This window comes from Myotis daubentonii, chromosome 8 (genome assembly GCF_963259705.1).
Source record: "Myotis daubentonii chromosome 8, mMyoDau2.1, whole genome shotgun sequence".
NCBI lineage: Eukaryota > Metazoa > Chordata > Mammalia > Chiroptera > Vespertilionidae > Myotis > Myotis daubentonii.
Window position 1 is genome coordinate 71,115,371 of NC_081847.1, and position 24,325 is coordinate 71,139,695.

Here is a 24,325-nt window from a genome sequence, read left to right on the forward strand (position 1 = left end):
GACCTGAGTTTAGGAATTAGCTCTGTCACCATTCAGATAACTTTGTTTAAATCACATCTCTCTCAGGGTCTCAATTTCCCTCTCTGTAGAATGGGGAGCAGATCCTGGCCCATTCGTTATATCAGGATAAGAATCCAAGAGAGGGAGAGAGAGTGTCCTCCGCCACATCCCACACTTTGAGATTCCATAAGGGCCTGAAGAAGAAGATTTCAACTACTGGTGGGTCCCCCCCCCCCGCCGCCCCCACCTCAGGGACATCTGATCCTGACTCCAGTGGCCTTGGGGGTGGTGCTGAGCTGGGCTGGAGACCTGACTAAGGGATAAGCACAAAGGGGAAGGAGGGGCAGCTCTGGGCGGTGTCTCCAAGGGCTGACTCCAGGTCCTGCCACCTGTCTGGCACCTGTGACAAGACACACACAGCTACTTCTCTCATAATCTAGCAATACATGCTACACATAGAGGCACATTCCAGTCTTTCCAACTTGCCAGGCACGATGGCTCCCGCAAAGAAGGGTGGCGAGAAGAAGAAGGGCCGCTCGCCATCAACGAGGTGGTGAGCAGGGAGTACACTATCAACATCCACAAGCGCATCCATCGCGTGGGTTCAAGAGGCGTTCCCCTTGGGCACTCAAGGAGACCTGGAAATTTGCCATGAAGGAGACAGGGACTCCAGACGTGCGCATTGAGGCCAGGCTGAACAAAGCTGTCTGGGCCAAAGGAATAAGGAATGCCCCATATCATATCCGGGTACATTTGTCCAGAAAAACGTAATGAGGATGAATACCTTGGTCGCCAGTGTGACCAGTGGGTCAAGAGTCAACTGTGTACCTTGGTCGCTTATGTACCTGTCACCACTTTCAAAAATCTACAGTTAGCCCTGACGGATTTGGCTCAGTGGATAGAGCGTCGGCCTGCGGACCAAAGGGTCTCGGGTTCGATTCCAGTCAAGGGCATGTACCTTGGTTGCGGGCATATTCCCAGTGCGGGGTGTGCAAGAGGCAGCTGATCGATGTTCCTCTCTCATCGATGTTTCTAACTCTCTATCCCTCTCCCTCGCTGTAAAAAATCAATAAAATATATTTTTAAAAAATCTACAGTTAATGTGGATGACAACTAACTGCTTGAATAAGTTATGAAACTGTCACACACACAAAAAAGAGGCACATTCCACATTTCCAAAAGTAGACTGTGATTGTTGGCATGTCAGAGTTTAATTGGTAACAAATATAACAATCTTTCACTCTCTATAGATGACATCTTAGATTGAATCCAATAAGGTCTATGATCAACTAGGGTGAGCCATGTCATGCCACTTACATGACCGGTTGCCTACAAGAACGACCAGGTAGACAGCCTGCACATGACAAGCAGCTAAGTATACAAACCGTGACATACACACTCTACCAAATGTACAACATATGACCTACTGTCTATGAGGTACATTCCTGAAAGCTATTTCATACCCCAGACATATCCTACCCATCACAACATACCCAAAAAATAAATCTACCCACTCCTGAACTATATAACTTACATAACCTATTACATACATGATTTACCCCACCCTTAGCTGATGCCAAACAATGTATTCTAGATACTTGTTCCTCATCTAAACAACCCACCACCTATAAGATCTACTGGCTCTGTGGTCTCAGGCAAGTTATTATTTTAAAGCCTTGGTGTCTCCTTCTGTAAAATAGGCCTAATTTGTAGTTTCCTGTGACAATTAAATGAGATACTACTATAAGGTTGTTAGTCCCACCTCCAGGCCCCACCCAAACCCCAACCCGTAGAATCAACCACAGATCTTGAAATCAGAAAGACCTGGATCAAAATCCAGGCACTGCCAGCTTCCCAAACTTTGTGACCGCAGGTTCCACCTCACTCAGCTTTAGTTTGGCATTAGATAAATGGGTTGACATGTTCTTCACAGTGACAGTTGGGCTATAATGGCCAAGTGTAGGCATATAGTGCAACAGTAGCAATTGCTGTCATTGGTGGTTGACTCTTGACCCACTGGTCACATAATCAGGACCCCTGCACAGAAGAGTTCCTAGCAATGGCATGCCCAGCCCTAAACAAATCCTGGCCTCCACACCATCAACTCAGCTGCCCTTCTTTTATTAAAATTTTTATAAGAGATTATTTGAGCCAAACTACTGACATATGCCAGGGATCAAGATCTCAAATGCTCCTCAGCAGCCCTCTTTACCTCTGCCCCGCCCCCTTGGGCCATCAGACCCCAGCTCAATATGCAACAGCTCCCAGGGAATAAATAGCAAAGGCCCTCAGAGCTCACCCAGAGGACAACTCCATGTTGCAGATGGAGAAACTAAGGCCTCGGGAAGGAAAGGAGGGGTGGCTTTTAGTGTTGCCCTGGGTAGCCCGGTGTTGGGGAAGGATTGCTGAGACCCAGCTGTGGGCAGGGTGCTCAGGCATCTGGTGTGGCCAGTGGCTAAGGGAGCTGCCACTGTGAGCCACGTATTTTTCTTTTAAATTATAATAATGCCTAATGTTTCTGGAGAGTCTGTGCTAGACCCAGAGCTGAAAACTTTTCACTGTTCTCCCTTTACAGATGACAAAACAGAGACGCTGAGAGGTGATGTGACTTGCCTAAGGCCATACAGGTCATAACAAGAGGGGACGTGATGAGCTCTAGTATGACTCCGAAGCTGAGGGCTTCAACCCCTACATGCTGCCTGTGTCCTGGGGCCCCACAAAATAACCTCAGAATTCTGGCGCACTGGGCTGGCGGGTCCACTGTCCGGGTCCTGCCAGGAGCCCAGAGACCTGAGAAGCGAAGGAGCCTGTCCCCGGCATGTGCAGGTTCAGGGGCATCCTCCAGAGCCCGGCTCCCCGGGCCGCCTGGCACCTTTGCGTCCCCTGGGTACTCACCACCTGCTATCTCCTGTTTCTTCTCCCCGCCCACCGCTTGCGGGTGCGGGAACCAGGGACTTATCAAGACAAAGAACAAAAGTCGTGGGGGAAAGAAGCCAAGAGCCATCTCTACTCTGGGGTAGGGCCCTTCAGTTTTGCCCCTTTGAAATTTCAAATTCCAGTTTGTGGACAAAGTCCTAAGTTTCTCACAATATAGGTCCCCAACCACTGACCAAACTCCAGTCCAGGCAGCCAGCAGGCCCGGGGCTGCTTCCTTTGGCAGCTCCCAAGGTCTGGGAGGAAGAGGTCTTGCCCCAGGGGGTCTGTCAGGCCCTTCCTGCAGCTCCATCCCGCCCCACAGGGACCCCTGCCTCGCACCTGAGAGGAGCCCTCTTCCTGGAGCTGGGATCTGATGCTTGTTGGCACCGACAGCAGATACCAGGTAGGCGCCTTCCCTGTTCTGGGCATCTTTTCTGTCCCCTAGACTCCTAAAACACTGCTCATACCATCCTCCTCCCCCCGGGGTACAGGCCACGTGGACTTAATCTAATTATGACCTCGCAGAAGTCCGGGACATTTGGTGGATGAGGACACTGAGCCCCAGGGGAGTGGCTGCAGGTTGAGCCACAGACCCGGCCCCTCGCTAAGCCCCACAGGGTGGAAGAAACATACGCAAGGCCACGCAGCGGTCGTGGGGGAGCTTTGCCTTAACAAGAAGACCACAAGCTCTGGGAGGACCCCTTTTATCCATCACAGTCCCCGAGGGTCTACCGCTTGCAGACCCGGGATGGCGGTGTGTGTTCACTCAGTGACGGATGGCCACTGGGTTGCCATGAGAGGAAGATGAGGGAGCTTGGGGCTGAAGGCCAGTGGGTTTGGAAGGAAACAACATTCATGTGGTTAACTGATAACTGAGCCCCATCCTTGGGCCTCCAGGAGCCTCCTTCCTCCCTGTCCTCAGCACAATTAAGACGAACTTACCTGCCTGCTAATCATTGCTGAGCCTGTTGATTTTGCCTTAAAAAATTAACTGGGCATGAGTTTGCGGTTTGCTTCACCCCTAACCCTGAAAAGATCTGGGTGGGCAGGAGGCCGCCCGGGTTATGCAAGAGGCCGCTGGCCTCCCCACGCACATCCTCTGCCTGCCCTCCAAAGGGGAGGTTTTGCTTAAGAGTCAACAGTTTGCTTGTTCCCCCTGTTCTGGGTCCTGAGCAAATTTGCTCTGTTACCAAAGAGAGATAAAGGCAGCTGGGGGGAAGCTTTCCATGTGAAGCGGCAGCTTTTGAGCTTGGGATTCGAGAATCCTGCAGTGTCAGAGCCAGGAGAGCCTGTAGGAGGAGGTGGCCTGGGGCCTTTCAAAGTGGGTTCTGAGGCTCCCAGGAGCTAAGGGAGTGTGTGCACAGGCCCTGCTTCACCCAGTGCCTGCCTCTCAGGTGTGCTGGTCCTCAATAATTCATTTGAAAGGTTGAGCCAGGTATGGATAATGAGAACTGCAAGACGGCTTGCTGGTCCAGACTTATCCCCTCAATCATTGTACAGATGGGGAGCTGGAGGCCAGAGGGGGGAAGCAACACGTCACCCCGGGTATCCTGGGTCTCCAGCTAGGATAGGGAAGACAGAGGCTCTCTCTGGGACTCAGTGATGTATTCTGGATATTAGTGAACAAATGGTACTTAAACGCCCTCCTCCACCATTCACCCTCCCTCCCAGGGCTGGCTGGGGTCAGAGTGGCACCTGAGAGCAACCAGGAGGCCTAAGTCAGGGAACTCACCTGGCTTTGTGTCCTGTGGGTCCTCAAGGAGCAGCCATGAGCTGAAACCAGGGGCTCCAAGTTCTAACTCATTTAGCCACGTCCTCTCTCTGCAGGCATCAGGCCAGAGAGAAAGATGCAGAGCCCTACGCTGACAATCCCTCTGTGCCTCCATTTCCTCACCTGCAAGTTGGGAATAACAATCCCCAACTCCTTGGGTTGTTGTGAGGATAAAATGGACTGAGACGTAGGCAATGATAATCATGCCGATGTTCATAAAGCTTTTTTTTCGGGGGGGGCTCATTAATCTTCACAGCCACTCCGTGAGGTAGGAAATGTTTTTATCACCCAGACCTGAGGCACAGAAAGGTTGAGTCATATGCCAACCTCACACCGCTTATAAGAAACAAGAGCTGGAGTTCCAACCCGAACAGTCTGGCTCCAGAGTCTGTGTTCCTAGCTCCAAGGCCACCCTGCCCTCCAGGGCTGGTACATAGTAGGTGCTCAATGACAAGTGTCCAGTATGAGGATAAGATAGGCTCCATCCCAAGACACAGGTGGGCTTTATGCATGGCATGGGCTTTGAGGGCTGGAAGGCGGGAGAAGAAAGACAAGTCTCTATGCTGGAGTGGTTGGGGATGGATTCCTGGAGAAAGAGGCATCCTGGGCAGAGAAAATGTCTAGAAGTGGAGAACACAGTAGGTGATGGGGGCGGGCACGGAAGCTGCTGTGGCCAGAGAGCAGGGCATTGTGGGAGACACAGGGTAGAGAATGTGGTCTGGAAAATGATCAGGAAGGACGCCAGGAGGACTTGGATCTGTGTGGGCGGGGCCTCCCCACAGGCTGTCTCCTGCCAGGTGGCTTGTGACTTCTGGGCTGAGGCTGTTGCTATCCTGTTTATGTTTCTCTCTCCTGGTTATGATCCTGACTTTATCTGCAGAAGTGACCTTGGGAGTTAGATAGGGCCTGCCCAGCCTCTGTGGGGCCTAAAGGATGATGGGGAGCCCCTGCCTGGCTCAGGCCCTGCTCTCGGGGTGAGGGATGAACCCACATCCCAGAAACTACCCTTGGTCTCCCTGCACCCTTATTCTAAAGGGCTCCAGGAGATGGCTGAAGTGTAGCGTTTGGGAATCCTGAGACTCATAGCAGGGCCACTGCATATAGGGTACAGGTTGCTCACTGAACAAAGGTTCTCCGGCTAAGGCGGCAAATGGAGGTGGAAATCCAGCCCTTGTGCCACTTGCCAAGCCAAGTGCCCACGGGGATTTGCCTGCCCGGGGGGGGGGGGGGGGACACCTTTTATTATTTTCACAAAGGCTCTGTGTCAGCCCTGCCCCGCCTCTGTTTCCAGCCACTATGTGGCCTTGGGCACGGTTATTTCCCTCCCTGGTCTTGGTTTCCCATTTGAAAAGTTGTCTAGCATAGAGCAGAGATGCAACCCCGATAGTGACTTAGAATTGCCTAGGGCCTTTAAAAAATACTGATGTCCAAGCTCCATCACAGACCAACGATCAAATCTTGGTAGTAGGGGTGGGTGGGTTCGAGGTATCAGTATTTTTTTAAGCTTTCAGGTGATTCTGATGTGCAGCCAAGATTGAGACCCACTGTAGAAGGGCTTGAAATTTGGAGCAGAAAAGGCCTAGTTGTGCATTCAAGTTCTACAACCTACTAGTTGCACCTTCAGTGAGTCTCAGTTTGCCCATCTGCAAAGGGGGAATGACAACAGCTTCCTCATAGAGTCAGAATGCCAACTCAGTGAGAGGATATTCAGACAGTGCCTGGCACTGTGGCCAGCAAGTGGGAAGCTCCTGACCCAGGCCTTCCGGGAGGCCTGACAGTATCCATGGCCGTTATTTTGCTACTGGCAAAATGAGACTGACTGAAAACAAAGGGCACAGGAATTCAGAGACTCAGAGTTAGGCTTTCCCTGTTCCTTTAATCAACTCCTAGCGCATGGGTCTCCATCCTCACTGCACACCTGTCATCCTGATGAGGTACGTGTGATGATGATGATTTGATAGTTTACCTAATTTGTTAACATTTAAAAATTTATTTTTTAATCGGCACTACCTTCGGATGGTCCCCAAATCAAAACAATATAAAAGATGCACTTTGAGAAGTCTTGCTTCCTCCCCTGTGTCCTGCCCACCAGTCCACTCCCCTCTTCACATAGGTAACCACTTCTCTTACTTTCCTGTGTATCCTCCAAGTTTTCTTGAGGCAGCACATAAGGTCATCTGTCATCATCCACGCCCCTTGCACTGTTCTGTACCTTTCTTGCTCATTTAACAGTGGAGCTTGCAGATTTTTCCATAGCATTTGTGAGCAAGCTTTGAGGAAGGGTTCTTGCCCTCTTCACACCTGAGGAAACTGAGGCTCAGACTGCTGAGTCAATGGTGTCTGAGCTCTCTCTGCCCGGCTCCAGAGAAGGTGTTTGTCCCCCTGCCCCACGTGGCCTTCCAGGAGCCAACAGAAATGTTTATAAAGTCATTCAGATGGTAACCCAGTGAGGGGATGGTCCCTGGATGGGACAATTCAGGCCTGGTGGTCGTGGCCTCCAGCAGAGTGGAGCCTCCCGGGAACTCTGCCAGCCTCAGGCTGTGCTGGTGGCAGGGGAGGGCAGCAGAGGGGAGGCAGGGAGGGAAGGAAAGCAGGGCTGATGGAACAGGCCCAGGGCAAAGAAAACTGAGGGGGCCCTATTCCTACAAGTCAGGAGGGGGATTTGGAATTCAAGGCAGAGGGGACATTTTGAGCAAATGTTTTCTGCTCAGGCTACCTCAGGGCTCCCCCGGGATTCTTGAACTGCGAACTTGAACTCACTAACCCTGGACAAGTCACTTTCTCACTCTGCCTCAATGTCCCCAAAGCAAAAATGAAGAAGATTGGGTATCTGGTCTTTAGTTAGTTTTGGGGCACTCTTAAAAGACTCTGTGAGGCTCTCCTTACCTTGTTGAGGAAATCTGAATGCTGCCTTGATTAGAATGGGGTGAGCCCATCTGGGCCCTGGGCCTTCCTGGGGCGGGGGCTAGGAGTACAAGGTCTCTACCCTGCTCCAAATCTGGACTCCTCCTCTTGGTCCTGTGTCCCTCTCCCATCCCCATCCTCCTCTCCAGTTAGATGTGGAGCTGGGACCATACCTGGTGGGTCCCGGGGGAAGCCCTGGCCCCAGTCTGACATCGTCCTCCTGGTGCTATGGGGTCCCCCACAGTGGGGAACCGCTTCATCCTTGAGGGAGCTCCCACTGCCACCCTGGCACCCAAGACCCTTAAGGGCTGCTGGACAGAGTTAATCTCTTAATACTGGTCACAATGAGATTTCAGGGATGGTGGGAGGCGGTCCCATGGAAACTGCAGACCCGCCCAGGACCCAGGCAAGGAATTAGCCACAGGGGTGAGCAAGGGGGTTCTAGAGGCCCAACCCAAACAGGAATGGGAGACAGTGGCCTGGACTCCTGGGTCCTGCCCCAGCCCCCCTGCTGTCCCTCTGGAGAGTGTGTGAGATACACCATACGTCTCGGACTGCCTCGGTGTTCTCCTGCTACACCAGACGGAGCCATATTCACAGGGAGGACCCTGCCACCTTTCTGGGCCTTAGTTTCCTCATTCTCCAATTGGGGTGAGAATGCTCAACCCAGAGGCTTTTCCAGAAGAGTGCTGGCCTCAGAGCCTGCCAGGCCTGAGTGTGAAGCTAAGCTTTTTCCACGCAGACTGTAGCCCTAGGCCAGAGACTTCACTTCTCTGACTTTCCATTTCCTCATCCATACAATGGGCACAATCACTGACTGGAGAGTACTGATGCTCAGTGCATGTGAGTCTCCTCACCTCTCTCTGAGCCCCATCTACACTGCACAGCTGCCCCCATCCCAGCCACTTGCAGTTTTCAGAATCCCACAGCCTTGTCTCTGGCCTTTACACATGCCAGGCCTTCTGCCCAGAGCAGCGGTCACACCTCTTTCTTCAAATTCTCATCCTCTAAGTCCCATCTTGGCTATCTTCCTCCGGGCAGTCCTGCTGGCTGGGGCAGGGCCCTCTCCTCCTCGTGCTCCCACAGTCCCCAGTGCTCTACGGCATCGCCATCAGAGTGTAATCCAGTGGTGGTCACTGGTTATTTGTCTGCCTCTTCCTCTTTGGCCCTTACATTCCCAGAGCCTAGCTGGAACTTAATATGATGGCTTGGATGGATAAATGAAGGAAGGAAGGAATTTGTCCATCTAATCTTCCAACATTTATCCGGCCCCTTCCATGTGCACTGTTGTGGATGTTTGAGCAAATAAAGATACAGGATGCCCAATTAAATTCGAATTTCAAATAAACGATGAATAATTATTTTAGTATAAGTATGTACCAAATAACACCGGGGGCACTCTTATACTTCAAACTCTTTGTTGTTTATCCTCAAGTTCAAATGTAACTGGGCGTTCTGTATTGGATCTGGCCATCCTATTCCCTCTTCCACAGAGCTCCATTTCGGTGCGGAGGCACAGTGGAAACAGTATGCAAGCGACTAAAAAAGAGACGGATTTCAAATGCTGGATGTAATAGCGCCTGCGGACTGTCGGGATTATTTCTGCATAGGGTGGTCTCTGAGCTAGTGGCCTTTATCCTCAAGGGACAGTTCTAAGCTGCAGTGTGATACTACTGTGTAAAAGTCCTTTCAGGATCTTAAAGGGCGCCGTGGAGGCTGATAAACTTGAGAGAAGGGCTCAGAAGCAAGCAGAAGGGGCAGCAGAGGGAGGGCAGCTGCTGAGTCTCACCCGACAAGACTCCACAATTTTGTAATTTGGATCTGCGCCTTCACAAACCTTCGCGAGCTCGCGGCCCCACCCCTCGGTCAGCCAATGTCCTCTGCGGGGCTGAGAGCCAGAGGAAGGGGCCGTAGGGGCTGTGCAAAGAAGCGTGGCCACCCGTCTCCCAGTTGCCCTGGGACGCCGCGCAAAGCCCGAGGGCGTCCATCAGAAAGCAGCCCAGAGGCACCGCAGCGCCGCGCTTTGAGCGTCTTGGGCTCCTCCTAGTGGCCAACAAACAGAACTGGCTCTCAGAAACCTTTAAATAACCACACGAGCTTCACCAATCACAGCGAAAGTTACATTACAATCCCACCAATCACAGGACCAGACGGACAACTCTCTCCCAACTCCGCGGAAGACAGCGCAACACAACTCACTTGGTTTAGTTAGGGACAAGCTAAATTCCCTCCTGTCACACACCAACACCTGGCCACTGCACCTATAAGAACGCAAGATTTTAAAACCGGTTCCCCACGGCGGTACCGCGCTGTAGTCCACCATCTACGAAATTTATATTCCCCACACCGGGCTGCAGCGTCCAGGTGCCTTTAAAGAGGGTCCCAGGTTTTGTGCTGGCTCCCTGTGGAATCCCTCATTTGCATTCAGGGATATTTAATATCTTAATATTTCAGATTACTATCATAAAAATTATGTGTGGGTCCGGAAGACTGGGGAAAGATGATCTTTGGAGTTAGATACAACTGAATTTGAGTCCACTTATTAGTTTTGTAAAGCAGAACAATTCACTTCCCTTCCTTAGTCTTAAAAAGAGAATATTAAGATCGGCCAGTGTGCTCAGTGGTTGAGCATCGACCTATGAACCAGGAGGTCACGGTTCCATTCCTGGTCATGGCATATGCCTGGGTTTGGGGCCAGATCTCCAGTGTGAGGCGTGCAGGAGGCAGCTGATCGATGATGATTCTCTCTCATCATCAATGTTTCTATCTCTCTCCCTCTCCCTTCCTCTCTGAAATAAATAAAAATACATTTTAAAAAAGAGAATATTAATAATAATATCTACATTAATTGTCGCATTGCATCACCCCACCCCCTTCTCCGTTATTCAAGCCCAAGTCCTGGAGTCACTACCTTTGTGTCTTTCCTCCCACCCCTCCCAACACATCAGAAATCCAGTTCTTGCCACCTCTAACGGAATCTCAAATTTTCATCGTCTTTTCATCTCCACCACAGCCAGCCTTGCCCACAACACCATCATCTCTCCAGGTCTGTAAAAGTGTGTTCACTTCTCTTTGACCTCCACTCTGGGTCCCGTACCCATTCTTTACCCAGAGTCCAGGGATGATCTTATAAAACAGATTGGACCAGGTCCCTCTCTTAAACTATTACAGCTTCCTATGCATTTATAACAAAACTCATAAAATTCAAAATGTCCATGGACTGAGGCCTACCTAACCTTGTTTCTGTATCTCTACATATCCAGCCTAATTTCACTTCACTCGCCCCACCCCACGCTAGCAGCCACACTAGCTTTGTTTTTGTTTTTCTTTCCTGTCTCAGGGCCTTGGTACATCTCCTCCACCCCCTTAAGGAGATGATTCTTGTCTACTGTATTCCCCAGGGTGCACCCCACATCTTGAACAGTTTAAAATTAAACGCATAATAGGTGCTTAATAGGTATTTGTTGGATAAATGACTGAAAAGACTTTTTTAGGAGAAACTGATATAATGTACATGAAATGCTCGGTGCATATTATGTTTTCAATGAAAAGGATCCTATGCTTATCAGAGAAATTTTGGAAAGTAAAATTAAGAGAGAAGATTAAAAATCGTTTGTGCCTTTTCATTTGGAAGACTTCACCTCTCGTTAAGCAGGGTTTCTTGACCTTGGCACTACTGACATTTTGGGCTAAATAACTCATGGTTGTAGGGGCGGGACTGTCCTGTGCATTGCAGGATGCTTCGCAGCATCTCTGGCCTCTACCCACTCGATGCCTGTAGCACTCGTGCCCCCTCCACCGCAAGGTATGCCGACCAAAATTATCTCCAGACATTGCCATATGTCCTTTGGAGTTCAAAATAACCCGATTGAGAACCACTGTGCTAAGACCTCTAGACTTACAGGAACTTTTCTCCCCCAAATTCAGTCTGTCTCAGTTTTCAGTGTCCACTGGAATCATTTGTGGTCATTATTAAAAATTCAGATGCCTCAGGTCCCACCTCAAGGCTCCAGGGTCAACAGTGGGCCCAGGCATCACATGTTTAATGAGCTTCCAGGTGCTTCCAAGCCCTCAGAACCCACTTTGCAAATGCCTCCAGGAAGCCTCCTGATAATCAGATAACCAAGCACTGGGTGAGGCTCCTTTCTCCCTTGAACTCCCCCCCCCCCCCCCCCCCGCCACACACACACACACACACACACACACACACACCCTTGAATTTCTCTCCTTTCCAATTACCCATCCTTGGCCATCTCTTCAAAATAGTGACAGAACCAAATCCTAGCTCAGCCAAAGCCCAAACTGCCTCATTTACCTTCAGGGAAGAAACAAAAACTGGCCTCAGAGCTCAGCTGAACCCACTTATGAAATCAAAAGGAATCCTGAGGCGCTGCCTGGGAGAAGTATCAGCTTAACAGATGGTGGTGTCTCTGGGAACAGGTGCTGGGACAGAACAATCCAATGAGTCATGACTTGGCCTACCTTCCTAGACCCATCTTTCAGGCTCTTTTACTCAGGGTCTCTGTGAGCTGTTCTCAATTCCACTCCTCTCCTTTCAGGCACATGGCAGGATTACACTTTCTTGCCTCCTTCGAAGTTGGATGTGACCATGTGACTTGTCTTGGCCAATGAAATGTGAACAGAAACCATCTGTGTCACACCTGAGCAGAAGGTTTAAGAGCCAGTCCTTAGGTTGTTGTGGAAGCACATACAGATATGGAGTCACCAGGAAGCGAAGAGCCCCCTGCCAGCCCCTGCCAGATATGTACCGTAAGTGAGCAATAAATAGCTGCTGTGTTAGCACGGAGGCATGTGCTTATTTTGGTCATTGTGGCAAAGTCTCACCTGTCTTTACTGAACACGTTCTTTCCAAAGCTTCACTGATATTCCTATGACCATTACGATTTGTCATATCTGAAAACCACTTACACTATTAACACTTTTCGTAACATCAACTCACTTATTTTAACTTAGATTTATTTTAGAAGGAAATGTTATTACTACCAAATGAAACACCAGTATCATAAGTAGAAACCAAAGGGGAAATAAACAGAGTGAAATAAACTGTTATATTATATCCTGACTTAATATTGTTATCTTTCAAAGCCTCTGGGTCCTTGATCTGTCCTCTCTTTGTTTAAAAAAAAAAAAAAAAGGTGGTCCCTAAGTGTGTGTCAATCTTTTGGGCTCCAGAAAAGTGGCTGAGATTGTCAGATGTTTGGGGGCAACACAGTATAGAGGTGAGAGCACAAATTCTGGAGCCTGACTTTCTGGGCTTGAATTCTGGTTCTGCCATGGACTAGCTCTGTGACCTTGGGTGAGTTACTTAACTGCTCTGTTACTTTGTAAAATAGGGATGATGGCGTGGATGTCATTGGGTTGTGAGGATTATTCGTGTTAATATACAGAAAGGTCTGTGCTGGCACATAGTGAATATTATACGGATGTTAGCTATAAAATAATGGCAGGATCAAGATCCAGATGGACTTGGAGAGATGTTTGAATTCAGTGAAGAGGAAAGAAAAGTCCTTCACATTGATTAGAAATAAATCACCTGGACAGTGTGGTTGGGGAGAGTTGCTTGAGCAGCAGGAGACATGATCAAGTTTTAGAGGTTTTCTTTGGTGGCAGCTGCCCAAACTGCTAACCCGATCACATGTGCCATTAGTGGAACGTGGTGCTCAGGCCAAAGGAGCTAAGGAGCCCTCTGTTCTCTACCCTTAAAGCACCATACGAGAACAATTGTGCTTGATGTCAATTTTAATCGGAACACTTAAAATCTTCCTGGGATGGGACAGGGTGAGAATAATTGAAGATCCAATAGAGTTCTGAGCTGCCTGTTGGAGAAGAGGAGAGGGGCAGTGTGTAGAGTGGTCAAGGCCACTGCCTTTGAAACTTCAGTGGTACCATTTACATAACTGTTTGACCTTGTGAAAATTATTACTCTTCAAGCCTTATTTGCTCCCTCTGCAAAATAGGAATTAATAATAGGACCTCTTTACAGATTGCTTTGTGGAGTAAACGTGATGAACTTTAGAAACCCGGCACGCAGTTGCCCACCATGTAGTTGTGTTATTTGCTGAAATCGAAGTACTTTCCTTTAAAAGAATGCTGACCTATTCTTACAGCCCCAGAAGACAAACAGGACCAACGAATGGATGCTACAAGGTTTGTGCTCAAAATGGAGACCATTTTTCTACCAGATACAATGGTTCTTACCAGGGGGAAAGCTACTTTTTTAAGTAGTGAGCGTACTGTCATTGGGAGTATCAAGCCCAAGCTAACCGTCAGGGAGGATGGTGACAAGATTCCGGCAAAGGACCAGAGGATGAATCAAAGTAGTATCTCCCAGGGCAAAAGTCTTAAATGAAATACCGTCAGAACCAAATTCAGTTGGAAAAACTGGCTTATCCACAGGCAAAAGACTGAAGTTGGACTCTTCGTTATACCATATACAAACATTAATACAAAATGGAATAAAGACCTAAACGTAAGAGCTAAAACTATAAAATTCTTAGAAGAAAACATAGGGGGAAATATTCATGACAATGGATTTGGCAATAATTTCTTGGCTATGACACCAAAAGCACAGGCACCAAAAGAAAAAAATAGATACACTGAAGTACATACAAATGTAAAAATTTTGTGCACCGAAGTATATTATCAGCAGAGTGAAAGGGCAACCGTGGAATGGGAGAAAATATTTGCCAATCATATATGTGATAAGCGGTTAGTACCCAGAATTTATAAAAGCTCCTATAACTCAAAAACAAACAAACAAAAATAACCCAATTTTAAACTCAGCAAAGGGCTTGAATAGAGATTTCCTCAAGGAAAATATACAAATGACTAGGACGAACATAAAAAGGTACTCACTGTCACTAATCACTAAGAAATGCAAGTCAAAACCACAATGAATTACCACATCACACTCATTAAGATGAATATCTTTTAAAAAAGAAAAAAAAAAAACAAGTGGCGGCAAGGATGTTGAGAAATTGAAACTGATTTGCACTGTTGTGAGAATTAAAATGGAAAATAGTCTGTTAGTTCCTTAAAAATATAATTAACATATGGTCCAGCAATTCTACTTCTCGGTATATACCCAAAAGAATTGAAAGCAGGGTCTGGAATACATATTTTTTACATTTCTTTCATAGCAACATTATTCACAAGAGCCAAAAGTTAGAAGCAAGACAAGTGTCAATTGACACATGATCAGAAAAACAAAATGTGGTATAAATATACAATGGAATATTATTCAGCCTTAAAAAAGAAAGGAAGTTCTGATAATTGCTACAACATAGATGAACCTTGAGAACTTTCTGCTAAGTGAAATAGACTAGTCACAAAAGGGCGGATATTATATGATTCCACTTACATAAGGTACCTAGAGTAGTCTAATTTATAGAGACAGAAAGTAGAATGGTGGTTGCCAGGGGCTGGATGCAGGGAGGAATGGAGAGGTAATTTCTACTGAATACTGAGATTCAGTATGGGAAGATTTTAAAAATTCAAGAGAAGGAACGGTGGCGATAGTTGTATCACGATAAATGTACTTAAAGCCTCTGAATGGTACCCTTGAAATGGCTAACCATATCTTATAAAAAAATTAAAATTTCAGTAATGCATAAAATATTTATACTGCATCATGGTCAAGTTTGGTTTAATCCAGAAATGCAAAAATGATTAAATATTAGAAAATTTATTAGTAGATGAGGGAACTGAAGGAGAAAAAAAATGATTATCTCAGTAGATACAGAAAAAGCAGTTACAACCATTCAGCACTAATTATGATTTTAAAACAAAAATTCTAGCTTACTTAGAAGAAACTTTTAAAAACTCAATAATATTACCTACCCAAAACCTAAAGTTTAAAGTATTCCTTTAGATTCAAGAATAAAGTTGCTCACTGTGGCAGAACTGTGAGTTGTTCTATATTGTCTAGCTTCCTATCTTCCTTGTATTAAAATCACCGTTTCTTCTATATGGATGCCTCTAAAAAGATATATCTCAAGCCTTCCTTTGAAGCTAGGTGAGACCAGGGATGAGAATATGTTCTGGCCAATAAAATATATTCACAAATAGAGTTTGGCAGTTTCAAGGAACTTTTCTTAAAAGACAGCTGGAACATGACTTTTACTCCCTTTTCTTCTTTGTCCCTTGTTCATCTTTCTGTAACATGGCTAGAGCTCTGGCAGCTATATTAGACCATGAGGATGAAAACCTCATGGGGTTGAAAAAACAGTAGCTGGAAGGAGCCTGGGTTCCTGAGGACTGCTATGAGGAAGAGTAGCCACACGAACCTCAGCCTGCCTACGTTGGACTTTTACATAACTGAGGAATAATCTTCTGTCTTAAGCTCTTGCTATTTTGTGTCTCAGCTACTCACAGACAAACTAAACCCATTATTACTGCTTCTATTTGACATTTGACTGGAGGCCCCCTCAATGCAATAAGACAAGAAATTAAAAACAGATTTAATAAGATAATTTAGCCAGGTTGTTGAGCACATTTTCAATATATTAAAAGCACTTGTTAGTATCCACTAACATCAACAAATGAGAAGAGTTAATTAAAAAACCATACCAGCAATAAGAATTATAACTTATCTGGGAAATAACCTAACAAAAGACCTTTATGTATTAAGATGACCAAACTTTATGAAAAACATAAAAGCAGATCTATATAAATGTATTATTTTCATAGCAGAAGGATTCACGATGTAGAGATGTCAATTCTTCCCAAACTGATCAATAAATTCCATGATATTCCCAAGCAGACAAAGCCAGTTGGCAAATTACACGGGTAGATGGCTTTGTTGAAATGCAGTGGAGGCGACAAACATGCCATTGATCTCCAACCCTGGTTCTCCTCTGTCCAACCTCATCCTAAAATGTATATGAATAAGCAAAGAGAATGGCATGATGATGGTAAAGAACAGCTGTGAGGAGGACACGCTCTACAATATGTGAAGCTAGAACTGCACCAATATGGTAACTACTAGCCACATGCCGCCATCGAACATTTGATTGGTGGCTACTTCAAATTGAGATGTGCTGACAGTGCAAAACACACATCTTATTATAAAGGCCTAGTATAAAAAAAGAATGAAAAAATATCTCTTTTTATAGAGCAGATGTTAAAATGATAATATTTTAGAAATAGTGAGTTAAATATAATATATTAATAATTTTAACAGTTTCTTTTTGAATTTTTAAAAAATTAAGCCTTTTATTTTGGTATAATTATAAATTCACTTACTTGTTTTTTTAAAAAATTCTTTTTAAATGTGGCTACTAGAGATACATAAGTGGGGCAATATGGAGAGTCTAGAAACAGGTCTACGTATATTTGAAAATGGGAGACAAAAGCAATGGCATTGCATATCAGTCAAGAAAGGATGTCAAGAAAAAAATAAAAATGAAAATAAAATAAGAACAAAACAAAAAAAAGAAAGGATGTCATACTTAATAAATGGTGCTGGGCCAATTGTTTATCCATATGAAAAAAATATAATGGCATCTCTATTTCATACCATACACAAAAACCAATTCCTATGGAATAACTATCTAAATATGAAAAATAAAATGTATAGAAAATATTTAGCATAATATCTTTATTATCTCAGGCCCTACAAGATTTTATAGGCAAGATACAGAAAGTACAAACCATAATAGAAATGATTATTAAATTTAGTGATCTTATTTATCACTTAGCCCGAATAACTACATTATAGTATTACAGTTGTAAACTTCTGTACAACAAAACATTCTCTAAAGAGAGTGAAAAGGTAAGCTACAGACTGTCTAAGGTATTTTCCACAAATATAAATGAAAAAAAATTTGTATCAAGAATAAATAACTCCTTCAAATTGATCTAAAAAAGAAAGGTAAATAATGCAGTAGGAAAATGGGCAAAGGATATGAACAAGCAGACTCACAGAGGAAACACAAATACCCAACAGCCTCTCCTAACTGAAGTGTCAGTGGTGAGCAATTTACCAATATCTCATCCAAGTGGAGATGCCTGATGCCCGAGGTCCAGAAATTCACCTCTTGCAGCTAATCCTAGAGAAACTCTCAAGTATAAGAACATCCATCGTAGCACTGTTTAAATTGGCAACAAACTCCATTTTAAAACCAGAATAAAGATACTTGGGATACTCGTACACATTGGATCAATATGGGGAGATCCAAAAATCTATTATATGAGTGAGTAAAAGGAAGTTGCTGAAGGACACGTACAACATACCATTTGAATAAATTTTCCAGAGATGCAAAATAACATTACATATTGCTCATGCAGCCATGCATAGTAAAAGTATGGGAACATGTCTGGAAGTGATAAACACCAAATGTTGACAGTGGTCACTTCAGAAGGATAGCAGGGCGATGGGATCAGGGAGGGCACGGGGCTTTCAACTCTAAATATAATGTTTCATTTGTCATTAAAACACAATATGAGCCCAATGAAAATATGGTCATGCAGTAGCATTGACAAAACTGAGAGATGGGTACATTGGTGTTCATAATATTATTCTCTATACTTTTCTTTTTTATATATATATATATTTTATTGATTTTTTACAGAGAGGAAGGTAGAGGGATAGACAGTTAGAAACATCAATGAGAGAGAAACATCGATCAGCTGCCTCCTGCACATCTCCAACTGGAGATCTGCCCGCAACCAAGGTACATGCCCTCTACCGGAATCGAACCCGGGACCCTTCAGTCCGCAGGCCGACGCTCTATCCACTGAGCCAAACCGGTTTCGGCTATTCTCTATACTTTTCTATGTTTGTTAATATTTTTTTACTTTGGGAAAAAAAGAGAAAATTCACTGTCTATATACCAGTAACAGATAATTTGGAACTATAATTTGTAAAATCATACTATTTAACATATAAAGTTGTGTGTGTTTTTTAATATCTAGCTCTGGCTGGTATTCTCAGTGGTTAGAACATCACCTCACACACCAAAGGGTTGTGGGTTCGATTCCTGGCCCTGGTGGGGTGTGTGCAGGAGACAACCAATTGATGTGTCTCTCACATCTCTCTCAATTTCTCTGTCTCTCTTTCTCTCCCCATCCCTCCATCCCTTCTACTTTAAAGAGCAATGGAAAAAATATCCTCAGGTGAGGATTAACAAAAAATAAAAAACAAAACAAAAAATTGAACAATGTACCTAAGTCTAGCACTCCTCTGTTTGGGGGCAGGGAGAGCTTACATGGGTGTTAATGTTTCTCAAAGGTCTCTGTGATGAACTAATGTGGGCACACTGGAGGCCTCTCTTAAAGTGCCCAAGTAACTGTCCTGTGTTAAGGCTCTGAGCAGTTCTCTGGTAATGAAATTTGTACAGTTTTCTTTAATCCAGCATTTTTCAAACGTCTAACAGTAGAATTCTTCTTGTGTGAGTGGCCTCACCTTGGGAAAGGCTGACCCAGTGACCTCCAAGTTCCCTTCCAATTCTCACAGTCACCATTCTAGTTTTGGCTCTGCCAGTAACTTGCTAGATGACTTTGGCCAAATCACCTTTCCTCTTGGGGCCTTAATTTATTAAGATATTAGATGGGTGTGTGAAGTTTAGACTCTAAGATCTCTTACCTGTTTCCAGCTCTAAAACCCCTCGTTGGAGCCCAGAGTTAGGATGACATTTCCACTTATTCTTCCCCACTCAACTCTTTATTATTTAACTAAAAGCAGGTTCATGGTAGAAGAATTGCAAAAAATGCACAGAAGCAAAATAAAAAAAAGAATTAAATGTACATGCCACTGTGGCCCTTTCTCCAAAGGTATGATGAGAGCCAGCATTTATGGGGCACTTCTGTACAAAGCACTGTGCTAGCATAGGTCTATTCTTATCCTTGTTTTACAGAAGAGGAGACTGAGGGTCAGAGAGGTACAGTGTCCTGGGCAAGGTCAGACAGCTTGCATGACTCTAACCCAAGTCTTCCTGACTCTACAACACATGTACTCGGCCACTACCAGATACAGCCTCCCCATTTGAAGGGGTCTTCATCCCTGGAGCCATTCCTTTCCTCCCGGTTCCCTAAGTCCTTCAGGATTCTCTCCTGTCCCCAGAGAAGATGGGGACATGATCTCCTCCATGTCAGCACCATTACGGAAGACGGATCTGCGTCCCTCCCCCAAACTCAGTCCACCTTATCTCCAGAAAAGCTGTGACTTGCCCTGGAGAGGGGGAAAAATAAGCCTCTCCCCACCCCAGCTCCACCCCTCAAACCACTGGCCTTGGGGTAAGTTCAGCAGGCTGTGGACACAGGAATGGCGTGTATCTGAGCTTCACATAGACTATTGTCTTACGTGAATGCCTGATAAAGGAAGCACAATGGCTGCAGATGGGGGCGGGAGGTGAGATTTCCTGAGTGGAGATTCTAGAAGACAGGCCTGGAGTTCTGAAGCCTGGGCCCTCCTGACAGACAGGCAGGCAGCCGGGGTGGGGACATCAGAGATAAATGTGGGGTGGGGAAAAACCCAGCCAGGGACACCAGCCCAAGAAGTTTGGCTGGGACTGGTCTGTTGAGAATGGGGAATGGAGGCAGGATGCGTTAGCAATGAACTTGGTCACTGCTACAGAGTCTGAGGGGCTAGGGCAGCACTGTCCAACAGAAATATAATATGAGCCACATATGTAATTTTAAATGTTCTAGTAGTCACATGAAAAAATAGTAAATCTATGAAATAGATTGCTCTCACAAATAATGAGCTTCCTTGGTCTTAGCAGTCAGGGGTTCCACACTCGAGTGCCCTCAGTGCCCAGGTAGGTAACAGAAACAAGCGGATGGCATATAAGCACATTTCATACTTTCCTACAAAAATAAACAGCATAGCAAACGCAATGTTCTGTTCATTAATGTGACTTCAGTGCAGGAATTCTAGGAAGGGTGGTGCCTGTGGCAAATTAGAGAAAGTACCGGGTCTAAGTTAGCTCTGGCGGACTTCTGCCTCGTAGGTATGGGAATCAGTGTTGCTAGAACTTCCCATTTTTGGAAAGAAGCTGGCAGTTGGGATTTTTAAAAGTTATTAGTCCATTCAAATTTTATTAAAAAAAAAAACAACTGGGTAGGACGGATCTCAACCTCTGGTCTTCTTCAAAACCTTAACCATGCCCTGGCCAGTGTGACTCGGTTGGTTGAGCATTGTCCCATGCACCAGGAGGTTACCAGTTCAATTCCCGGTCAAAGGGACCAGCCAGGGTTGCAGGCTTGATCTACCAGGGATCGTGCAGGAAGCAGCTGATTGATGTTTTTCTCTCTCTCTCCCTCTCCCTTCCTCTCTCTCCAAAAATCAACAAACTATTCTAAAAAAAAAAAACCCAAAAAACAAAACAAACAAAAAAACCTTCACCATGCTTTACAGAGGAGGAAACTTGAGATTCAGAGTTGTTAAATATTTTCCCAACTTCACAGCAAAGACAAAGAACTAGTCTTGAGGTAATTTCTGCTACGTCTGCTAATAACCAACATCGATTTTTCTCTATTCTTATTGAGAATTTACTAGGTCCCAGGTTCTGTGCTGAATATATGACGCCACGAAGAAGATGCTGTTTGTGATGATGCCAGATTTAGACAGGGGAAGCCCAGGCTCAGAAAGGTGGAGTAAATTGCCTAAGATGACACTGCGGGGCTTGAACCCAGGTCTGTGTTTGATTACAAGACTCTAGGTGGCCCCCTCTGGCTCCACTCCCTACCACCTCACCACACTGAAGAGCCAGCCTGGAGGCCAAGGCCTCTGGTGGTTTTCAAGGTGAGGCTCCTCCAAAGGGCCTGGGGCTATGGGGTGGACAGCATCCTGCACCTCCACAATCCTCCCCTCCCCGCACCGCCCTCCCCCCCCCCCCACCTCCATTGTTTCATTCCTGTGAACTGGTTCCGGTGAGATTTTGTTTGAAGAAAGAATGCCACTTTTATTTTACTTTTAACACATTGCAGACGGATCACGAGAATTCTTGCTTCATATTACACAGTGTTTTACAAAGTATCATACTTTAAAAAGATACTAGCTTGTAAGAACATGTAATAAATAACTTCAAAATGCAATGAGTATTTAATTTTAAAGTGTGTGTTTTTTGTACTCATTCAATAGAAACTTATCTGGCCACTGGGTAAAGATAGCAATAAAACTACTGGTCCGCAATGTGTTAAGTTTGAAAACTACTGATTGCCCAGGGTCCCTTGGTTTACAGGAGAAGAAACTGAGGCCAGGAGGTGGCAAGTGCCTGATGTCCCTCTGTAAGTCAAGACCAGAGCCAGGCAGAACTGAGTCCTGGAGGTCCAGCCTGGCCACCAGGCCCTGCCTGGGAAACTGCCCACTGGGTGTGCCAGGGCCTCCCTCCAGCTCCTCTGGCCTCTCTCCAGGAAGGGCCAACTGCTCTCTGTCTCACCACTTCCCGGGCTCTTCCTCATGCCTGTTGGGATAACTTTTTCACCCTTTCCTTCACAAGCTGTCTGAGGTATGGCTGCCTCTGCTGCCTGTCTCAGGGAGTCCTGGGGCCTTGGCAGCGTGGCAGCCCAGGCTTGGCCAGTCCGGCGGCAGACAGTTCTCAAACAGTGGCTGTCTGGGCAGAGGGAGGCCTGTTTACCCAGGGCAGGGCCCAGGCAGAGGCTGTAGCTCCCTCCCCATGGCACTGGCTCATCCAGCCACTCAGCACACTGACTCGGCTCTCCCCATCTGTATTTGCTCGTTTCACAAATATTTATGGAGTGCCTACTGTGTGCCAAGCACTGTTCTGCATGATGAGGATATAGCAAGACAGCCAGATACCCTGCTGTAATGGAACTTACACTGTAGTGGAGGAGACAAATAATAAACAGACCAAGGAATGCAGCAGAGACTCCATCACTGTAGAGGATAACAGGTTGATACTGATGGGTGGAGGTGGGTCAGCTTAGATTTAGGTGGTCAAGGAAGGCCACTCTCAGTGAGGAACATTAGAGCTAAGACCCAAACTATGGGAAGAAAGCAGTTATGGGAAGATCTGGAGAAAGGGTGTTCCTGGTAGAGGGAACAGCAAGTGCAAAGGCCCTGGGGCAGGAATGTGGCATAGTTGAAGGATAGTAAAAAGAGCAGGGTGGCTGAAGCGGAGTGAGCAAAAAGGAGAAAGACAGGAGAGGCCAACAGGGAGACAGACAGATTCAGTTCCCCAGGGGCCTTTTAGGTCAGGAGAAGATCTCAAGATTTCTGTTCAGTGTGACACGACGCAGGCATTTTAAACAGGATTGTATCCTGAATTTCTCCTCCAGCTTTAACTCTGCTTTTTCCCTCTGTGGCTTTCTGTCCCACGACTCTTATTTCCAGGTACACTTGAGAGTGTTTGAAAAAGCATTTAATTATTCCCTTTACCTTTTTAATTTACATTTTTTTTTATCAAAGCTGTATAGGTACACAATTGAAACAAATCAAATAGTTCTATAAAGCTGAAACTCTATAGCAGTAGTTGCTGGCCACTCTTTCCTGAACCTGATCCTCACCACCCGGAGGCAACTACTTACAACTGTGTTAGCTGGTCCCCTACTCCCGCCTCTGGAGTTTTCCTCTGTATTTCTAGATATGATGGTTATGCTGCTACTTCTTGACTTTTCAGTCTTAGGTGTAAGATGTTCATTTGCTGATAGGAAAGATCTTACACACTATTTCCCAATTTGGAGATAAGTCACTATTCATTGTTTTCATTGGCATAATTATGCCATTATCATTATTATAATTCACAGCTGATATCATCTGTACATGATCTAAGGGCTTTCTTTTTTTAAAAATATATTTTATTTATTTTTTACAGAGAGGAAGGGAGAGGGATAGAGAATTAGGAACATTGATGAGAGAGAAACATCGATCAGCTGCCTCCTGCACACCCCCCACTGGGGATGTGCCTGCAACCAAGATACATGCCCTTGACTGGAATCGAACCTGGGACCCTTCAGTCCACAGGCCAATGCTCAATCCACTGAGCCAAACCGGTTAGGGCTGAACTAAGGCCTTTCCATGTGTTATCTCAGTTAATCTTCACAATAACACTATAAGGTAGGTGACTCAACCTCTATGCCTCCATTTTCTCATCTATAAAATGGAAGTGACAATAATAGCACCTGCCTCATAGGTCCCTGTGAAGATAAAGAGTTAATATGCATAAAGTCCTAGTAAGTATTCTATAAATGTCTACAAATGTAAAGAAATAAAACAAAAGTTTTACACGTGCAAAATTTACTCGCATTACATGATATACACTATGTTTTCTATCCTATTTTACTTCATTTAAAAATAATATGGTAATCTTTGTGAAATTTCATGAATCTATTTTTTTAAATACATTTTTATTGATTTCATAGAGGAAGGGAGAAGGAGAGAGAGCTAGAAACATCAATGATGAGAGAGAATCATTGGTTGGCTGCCTCCTGCACACCCCACACTGGGGGTCAGGCCCCCAACGCGGGCATATGCCCTAACTGGGAATTGAACTGTGACCTCCTGATTCATGGATTGACACTCAACCACTGAGCCACACCGGCCAGGCTCATGAATCTATTTTTGATTAATAACTCATGCTCTTTTCTGATGAACATTATACTTCACCAAAAATATTTTTAAATAGTATATTGTTATTCAAAGAAAAGGCAAAGAATGAAAATAAAAGAAACTGGTTTATTATGTTAACAGCAAATGTGCTAAAATTATTTTATCCAGCCCAGTGAGGGTACATTAACAGATTTGAGACTCTA

The 24,325-nt window shown here is 45.5% G+C and overlaps 1 protein-coding gene, 1 long non-coding RNA gene and 1 pseudogene across 2 annotated transcripts in view; 2 read left to right on the forward strand and 1 right to left on the reverse strand.

The window, feature by feature from the left end:
• Window positions 1-24,325, reverse strand: part of HNF4A (hepatocyte nuclear factor 4 alpha) — a 56,031-nt gene that overhangs the window by 26,311 nt on the left and 5,395 nt on the right. The window lies entirely within an intron of this gene.
• LOC132240116 (large ribosomal subunit protein eL31-like) lies at window positions 76-2,579 on the forward strand (annotated as a pseudogene).
• On the forward strand, window positions 3,010-16,702 carry LOC132239928 (uncharacterized). The gene is made up of 4 exons (XR_009454187.1): window positions 3,010-3,319; window positions 12,151-12,361; window positions 12,785-12,908; window positions 13,720-16,702. It is a non-coding gene; the product is annotated as an uncharacterized LOC132239928 (long non-coding RNA).